This window comes from Camellia sinensis, chromosome 4 (assembly GCF_055761805.1).
Source record: "Camellia sinensis isolate YWXY chromosome 4, ASM5576180v1, whole genome shotgun sequence".
In the NCBI taxonomy this organism is placed as follows: Eukaryota; Viridiplantae; Streptophyta; class Magnoliopsida; order Ericales; family Theaceae; genus Camellia; species Camellia sinensis.
This window is the reverse complement of record NC_138964.1, coordinates 211,309,847-211,317,975: the sequence shown is the minus strand read 5'-3', so window position 1 is coordinate 211,317,975 and position 8,129 is coordinate 211,309,847.

Genomic DNA, 8,129 nt, shown 5'->3' with positions numbered 1-8,129 from the left:
GAAAGTGTGTGTTCTTGGCATATTTGCACACAACCCTCTTAGCCTAACATCTTGACCTTGGAGCTGAGATTCCATAAGGCTTGTTTGAGCTCTCAAAGTTTGGTTTTTGCCTCAAAATTGCCTATTTTGTTGTGGTTCCTCAAGGGTGAGTAGTTACCCTCTTTAAGCTTTGTTTTGCTTAAGTGTTTAGCCATCTTTGCATGCTTCTTTTGGCTTAGCTTTTAACTATAAAAACTTATATTTTTAAGTCTTAATAATGGTTGTTTGAGGCCTCTTTGGTGTTGAGGGTGTTCTACCCTCTTGTGTGCCTTATTTACTTAGGTTTGGTGCCATCTTTTAAAGCTTTAGAGGCACCCTTTGTTTGGCCTTTCTACCACTGAAACTCAGAGGAATTTCAGTGGTAGAAACCATGTTTTAAGGTCTAAAGTAGGGGGGGTGGCCTCCCCTCCTTGCTTCTTGGTTCTATGTCTTGTTGGCTTCATACTTGAGCATATTTTTCTAGCATGTGTTGGCTTGACCTCAGCCTATTTTTGGTCTTATTTCAGTATGTTGTAGCTGTATTTTGGCTTGGTTGAGTCACCTCTTGCATGCTCCATATACTTGTAGTGAAATCTCACTTACTAGCCTAGCATACTTGGTGTTTTAGCCTATTGTTCTAGCATGTGTATGCTCTACTCCAGCATGTTTTTGGTTACATTTTAGCATGCTTTAGGTCTGATTTGAGTGGTCTTGATCATATATGCCTTGCCTTGCATGGTTCTAGTGTAAAAGCCCTTGACTAGCTTTGTGTTTCAAGTCTCTTGGCGTGCTTTATTTGAGCTATTTGCATGATGTGGCATCATTTGGTATATAATTTCGGAGCATATACATGTGTCACGTTCTCACTTCTTTCACTTCTTGAGAGCTTTTGAGAGTTGTGCCTTTGTGCCTTACTTGTGAGCTACCAAAGGAGTATGATTTTCTACTCCTTTGAGCCTTAGTTCCAGCATGTTTTTGCCACTGATTTGCCATGATATAGCTCTATTTTGGGCTGGTTTGGTTGTTTATGCATAGTATTGCATAGTCCTAGCGTTGTGCACCTCACTAACTTTAATTCTTGAGTCCTCTAGCATGCTTTGCTCGGGCTATTTGCATGATATATCATCATTGGACATATGATTTCAGAGCATATAACCTTGTCATACTCTCATGTTTCTCGCTCTTTAATTGTGTTTAAGAGTTGTGCCTTTATGCCTTGCTTGCGAGCCATGAGTTGAGTATGTATTCCTTGCTTTTTGTGCCTAAGTTTTGTTGAGTTTTGGCCACTGTTTTGAAGTATCTTAGGTCTATCCATGTGTGGTTTGACCATTCAAGATTGATAGTGCATGCCTCATGTGTAATGTACTTCACTAGCTTTGATGCCTTAGCTCCTTAACATGTCTTGCATGCATTGCTTACTGTAGACACCCCATTTTTGACCGACCTTAAGACCCAGACATCACCGATTGAGCGCTTGGTGATGTTGCATAATGTGCTCGTTCAGAAGTTTCAGAGTTGCGGCCGTGAGCCCTGCCTTCGGACTTCCGAACCCTTTTCTGTACCTTGTCTCGGTTTGCGAACCAGACTCGGTTTTCTCTATTTCTTTTCCTGAGGGAAGGGAGAGGTCCCGTAGACCATCTCTCAATGTCCGTAGGCTACATTTGGTGGCTGTAGGCCATTTTTGCCCATTTCGGAGTCCGGTTTCCGGTTTTTCGGGACCGTTGGCCGTGTGCCTCGGTTCGGGACCGCCTAACCATCTCCGTTTGCTCTGATTTTTGGCATACATCTTATTTAATCCCTTTTGAGGGACACTGGGGTCTGAGAAACCCACTTCGTGGCCGAATGCCACTTTCGGTGCTTAACAGCCCATTTTCGGGACCTCGAACTGCACGTTTTGGTCCCCGAGCATTCGTTTTGCAACGGTTTTCGTTCATTTTTGGCAGGTACCTCTGTTTTATCACCGGAGAGGTCACTGAAGGGTGGGAGGCCAGTAATTGTTGCAGCAACCAGTTATACATCCTCCGACGCCCTCCGGCGCCCGTTTTTTACACTTCCGGGCTAATGTTGAACACCTTGGGCCCATTTTCTCGAACTTTGAACCACATATTTGTGATGTACACACATGGGAGGACCCTAAAAAGTGGTGGCCGGCCAGTAATGTTACTTGACCCTTTTGACCCCCTCCTTCCGGGCTAATGTTGAACCCCTTGGACCCACATTCTCAAACTTTGAACCACATATTTGTGATGTACGCACATGAGAGGACCCTAAAAGTTGGTGGCCGGCCAGTAATTCAATTTGACCCTTTTGACCCCCTCTTTCAGAGCTAATGTTGAACCCCCTGGACCCACTTTCTTGGACTTTTAACCACAGGGTTGTGTTGTACACACATAGGAGGATACCGTCAGTTGGTGGCCGGCCAGAAAATCTGATTGACCTTTTTGACCCCTAGCCAGCCGGCTAGGGGGTGTGGCCGGCCGGCCACCTGGAGCAAAAGTAATAGGCTGGCCGTGCTCCTTGCACTGTGCACTTTACAGCTGTGGGGCTTTATCCCCCAGAAAAGATCTTTATCCGGGGGATATTTTGTGGGGGAAAGTTTGTCTCCTTTTCCCCCACCTTTACACCCCCTTGTTGACCTATATAGCAAGCAAGATATATCCTTTGTTGGGGTTAGAAAACTTCACCTTCAAGCTTCCATACACAACTCCATCTTTATCCTTCTCATTTCTTTGAAAATCTCTAAGTCCCTAAGCTCCATTCCTTCTACACCACCAAGCTCTACCACCACCACCTCATTTCCAGCAACAAGGAAGGTTTCTCAAAGGCAAAAGAAGCTGCAAATTGGTCCAAGAAGCAACAAAAGTCTTAGTCTTCAAGGGTGAGTAGCTTTTCTTCACTTTGACCCTTTTTCTTGATCCATTGGTAAACCCCCTATGCTTTTTGTTTCAAGCTCCGGCCCTAACTGAAAAGGGCCCTCTTTTGAGCTCATCTTCACTTTTCATTAAGGGCTCAACCCTGTTTGAGCCCTCCATGACACACTTGCTTCATTGATCCTCTTATATGTCACAATCTTGCATGCTATTTTTGGCCCATGAGAAATTTGTTTTCGAGCATGTTGTAAACTGATATTAGGCTTATTTTGAGCCCCTCTTCAACATTGCAGAAGGGCTCAACACCATTTGGGGTTTCCATGTTGTACCTACCTTTATACTCCTCTTTTCTTCCCCATTCTTGCATGCAATGGCAGCCTACCATGCTTTTGTTTTTGGCCATTTTACAGTTCTGAAAAAGTGTTTATTTTGGTCCATTCTCCATATTTCATTTAGGTCCTTTCATGGTTTGGGACCTCCATATGCCACTTCATGTTATATCTCTCTTTTATTCCCCATTCTTGCATGCAATGGCAGCCTACCATGCTTTTGTTTTTGGCCATTTTATAGTTCTGGAAAAGTTCTTATTTTGGTCCATTCTACATGTTTTATTAAGGGTCTTTGGCTGTTTGGTGATTATTTTGCATACCTCATGTTATAGCCATTTTTGAGCCTTATTTTGCATCACATTTCTATCATGTTTGTATACTGATTTTGAGGCTGCCATATACTGTAAATATTCATATTTTTGGTCCCTCTTCAGGTGTTGTAGAAGGAAAATTTTCAGTTTGGGTTTTGCTTATATCACTTGCTTCATTACCCCTCTTTTGGCCCCTATTCTTGCATGCCATTTTTGCCATACCTATGCTTGCTGTTTGGCCATGTTTATAACTGTGAAAGTGCCTTTTTTGGGACTGCCTAGCTTCTGTCTTTGCATTGCATGTCCATATTGTGCATGTTTGGCACAGCTATAGGTCATTTCGGGTGCCTAAATTCGCATTTCGGGACAATTCCATGCATTTCATGTCATTTCGCCTCATTTCGGGACTGTTTTCCCCCATATTTTACTGCTGAAATTCCATTAGAATGATTGCTATCATTTCCATGTCATTACATCGAATTTTTCCACCGCCTCGGTTTGCGTGCCTGTGTGCACGCATTTCGAGGCACTTCATTTTTATCCGCCGGCATCCCATGTGAGTGTGGCTGAGGCTCACTCATGTTGGTATAAGACCATATCATGTTTCCATGTCATTTCATCGCATTTTGCCACCGCCTCGGTTTGCGTGCCCGTGTGCACGCATTTCGAGGCACTTCATTTTTATCCGTCGGCATCCTATGTGAGTGTGGCTGAGGCTCACTCATGTTGGTATAAGCCCATATCATGTTTTCATGTCATTACATCGCATTTTGCCAGCGCCTCGGTTTGCGTGCCCGTGTGCACGCATTTCGAGGCACTTCATTTTTATCCGCCGACATCCTATGTGAGTGTGGCTGAGGCTCACTCATATTAGTATAAGCCCATATCATGTTTCCATGTCATTACATCGCATTTTGCCGCCGCCTCGATTTGCGTGCCCGTGTGCACGCATTTCGAGGCACTTCATTTTTATCCGCCAGCATCCTATGTGAGTGTGGCTGAGGCTCACTCATATTGGTATAAGCCCATATCATGTTTCCATGTCATTACATTGCATTCTGTCATTTTCTCGGTTTGCGTGCCCGTGTGCACGCATTTCGAGGCATCTCATTTTCACAGCATAGTGCATACTAGGTTGTATCTTAGATTGCATTCATGCATTTCCTTGGTTTGCGTGCCCGTGTGCACACATTTCGAGGCATCTCATTTTCATTGCATTCTGTCATTTTCTCGATTTGCGTGCCCGTGTGCACGTATTTCGAGGCATCTCATTTTCAGAGCATTGTGCAGACTAGGTTGCATCTTAGATCACATTCTGTCATTTTCTTGGTTTGCGTGCCCGTGTGCACGCATTTCGAGGCATTTCATTTCCATAGCATTGTATATATTAGGATTGTATCTTAGTTGCATTTCATGCATATCATGCATATTGCATCATGTCCGGAATAAGAGTTAGCCCGGGCACGGGAAACGAGGTACATTTCGTACTCCGAGTGACGGAATGTGTCTCAATTCCCCAGTCACCGACACTCCGGATTATCCATGATGGAGTTAGGTTTTAGCTGTAGTTTCATGTGCATTCATTCTATATTGAGTTGTGCATTTCGACTCCTCGACCATCGTGCCTCGGTATGCGTGATTGGTGGCACGAGGTTCGAGACGTGCATATATCTGTGCAAATACATTGCTATGCCCCTTTCTTGCTCTCTGTTGCAGCAAAACGAAGAATCAGTAACTTTTTGGGACTTGGCGCGCTTTTCAAGTACAGGTGTAAACAGAGGCTAATTAGGGCATTCCGGTGGATTTCCGCGCAAGACAACCCGGACATGCATCATCCATCAGAAGCAAGGCAGTCCCTGGCTTGCACGCCAGTTTTATTTGCTTTCTTAGTTAATTCATTAATTAATTAGGATTTTGTAAAATTTTGGACTGTAATATTCTTTTATTCGGGACTGTAATATTTGGACTGTATTATTTATTCGGACCCTCTGCGCGAGGGCACAACTGTAATAAGTGTGCGTGAGTGTGATGTATGTCTTCCAACCCCACATCTTTCTCCCTTTTATTTATCTGCTTATGATGGTTAGATTAGGGCATATTTAAATTAGCATACAGTATGACAGCATGTTTGCATTCATTCATCTGTATTGCATGCACCGGGCTCGACGCATCATACTAACTGCATTGTACTTTCAATTTCAAAGTTGAATACATGATAGTTGTAACATTCCATATGCCATCTTAGAATAGCCGAGCCTGCTATAGTTGCATTTTGCATGTGTTGCATTAGGCATTTTTGTATACTTAGGATTCATGCATGATTTCTAATGTAGTTTCCGTTTTTGGCTTGGAGTACTCGGTAAGTTTTATGCTTTAGCATCCTTGCATGCGTGTGAGTGAATGCCATGAATAGCATGCTTACCATGAGGCTAATTGCTTATGTGATATAACTGCCTGAATGCCTGTGGGTGAAGGTTGGGTTATTTAAATTGGAATAAATCATCAAATGTTTCAAGCCTACCTGCGGGTAGCAAACCATTTTCAAAAAAGCGAACATGAAATGTTTTGTTCCAATTCAGGCGACTCAGTCTATACTTGTATGCTGCGCGCATCACATAGTAACCTAAGCTAATAACCGGAATAAGAACTCACAATGTTTTCAAAAATAGATATCACGGTTAGTAGAGGCCGATCTTTGATCGGGCGAGCGGGGGTGCTCACGAAGTGACCTTCCCCAATCGTACCCAAGTTCCCGAGCCGAGGCAACTTTGGTGATGACGGACACGTGGCCTTTTGGCACCGAGTCAGGGTTTCCTAAATTTCCCAAAATAAAATATTTAGGTGGCGACTCTCTATCTGGCAAAGCAGTCCATGTTTGGCACTTCTTTCAAAAATCTGTTTTTCTCAAAACGATTTGCCGGATTTGGACTCTTTGGTTCAGATTTAGAACCGTGACTACAAAGTCGAGTCCGAGCTGTAGCGAGGTCCCCCGCGGGCTTGTTACAGTTTCTGGCGACTCTGCTGGGGATTTAGAGAACTTGACTTGAACTCGTGATATCTGTTTTTGACTACACTTGTGTGTTTCTTTGCATTACATTTGCATTGGTGTGCCTAGGACACCGTGTTTGCCATCTGCTATTCCTGAACGGTTTGCCGGAGGCTTGTCTTGTCAAGGCATGACCATAAGGCTGACCGGTTGTGGGCTCTGCCAGTATGGGAACACAAACCCCGGTTTTACCGGGGCACCCTCTTTGACCATTCGACCTAGTGCATATTCGGATCCATAGTGACCATTCCAAACTAGGACAGGTTGCTTACCCGTTTATAGGTTGTTTGAAACCGCTGTGTGCGTAATGAAACCCTAGCTCCTGACATAATAGGACAGGGAAACCCTACCCCAACATAGGGGTGTTTTGGCTCTCACTTATCTGTTATGTGCTTTAGAGTGCGTCTCTACAGGAATGCATGTATCAGTATATGAGTTTGGGCATCAAGCCTGCGGGCTTCAGTTCAGTATTGTCAGTATCAAGCCTGCGGGCATCAGTTCAGTATCAGGCCTGCGGGCATCAGTTCAGTACATGAGTTTCAGTATCAGGCCTGCGGGCATCAGTTCAGTACATGAGTTTGGGTATCAGGCCTGCGGGCATCAGCCAGTATTTGAGAATTAGCTATCTGCGGATATCAGATTCTGTTTTAGGGGACAGTGATACAGGGATAATAATGTGTTTGAGGACAGTGTGTATTCAGCTTATTGACTGTGTGTTGTTATGCCCAACTGTGTGTTATGCATTTTATGTTAAGCTGTTATGCTGTCCGTTTATCTGTTTATTTATTTCCATTTCGCTTTATTTATCTTTTGCTAGGGTCAGTTCTAGCACAATTGCTTCCAACCGAGCAGGCATTCCCCAAGCACCTTGGACAAGAGGTCGTCGACTCCATCGATCTGAGGATCTAATCGATGGACAGCCAGTGTTCCATTCTCTACCCCCTGTTGCCAGAAGGAAGCCAAAAAGGCGCAGTGTGTTAGAACAGAGGTTGTCAGAGCAGTGGGTTACTTCATCAGAGGACTATAAGACTGAGGTCTCAATTACCGCTGCAGAAATAGACATACCAGTTAGACAGATGGATCAACAGAATATATCAGGGATGGAGGCTCTAATGCGCCAGATGCAGGAGAGCATGAGACAGATGCATGATGATGCCGCCCGTCAAACGGAGTTCTCCAAACAGCAGGCCGCGATCATGGCCCAACGGCTGAACTAATCACCAGATTGCAACAGCAGAATACAGCATCTGCTTCACACCAAATCCCTCCTCCGGCAGGGGCTCCGTTACCTGAGCAGGCACCTACTGTTCAGAACGCCCCACCAAATGCCCAGAATACCCTACCAAATGTCCAAAACTTACAAGAGGACATGAGTCTTCCAACGGGGCCAGCTCCGCCCCCGCTTCCACCACAACTGTCCAAGGTCCATGCACCCAATCACCCCGACTCTCCCTTCGAGTTCGAGGTTGATCATACAGCTCTAAAATTGAGCAAACTGGAGAAGCTCTTTAAGAAATCCCAAGGGGTCAAGGCTATGCCGGATATCGAAGATGGA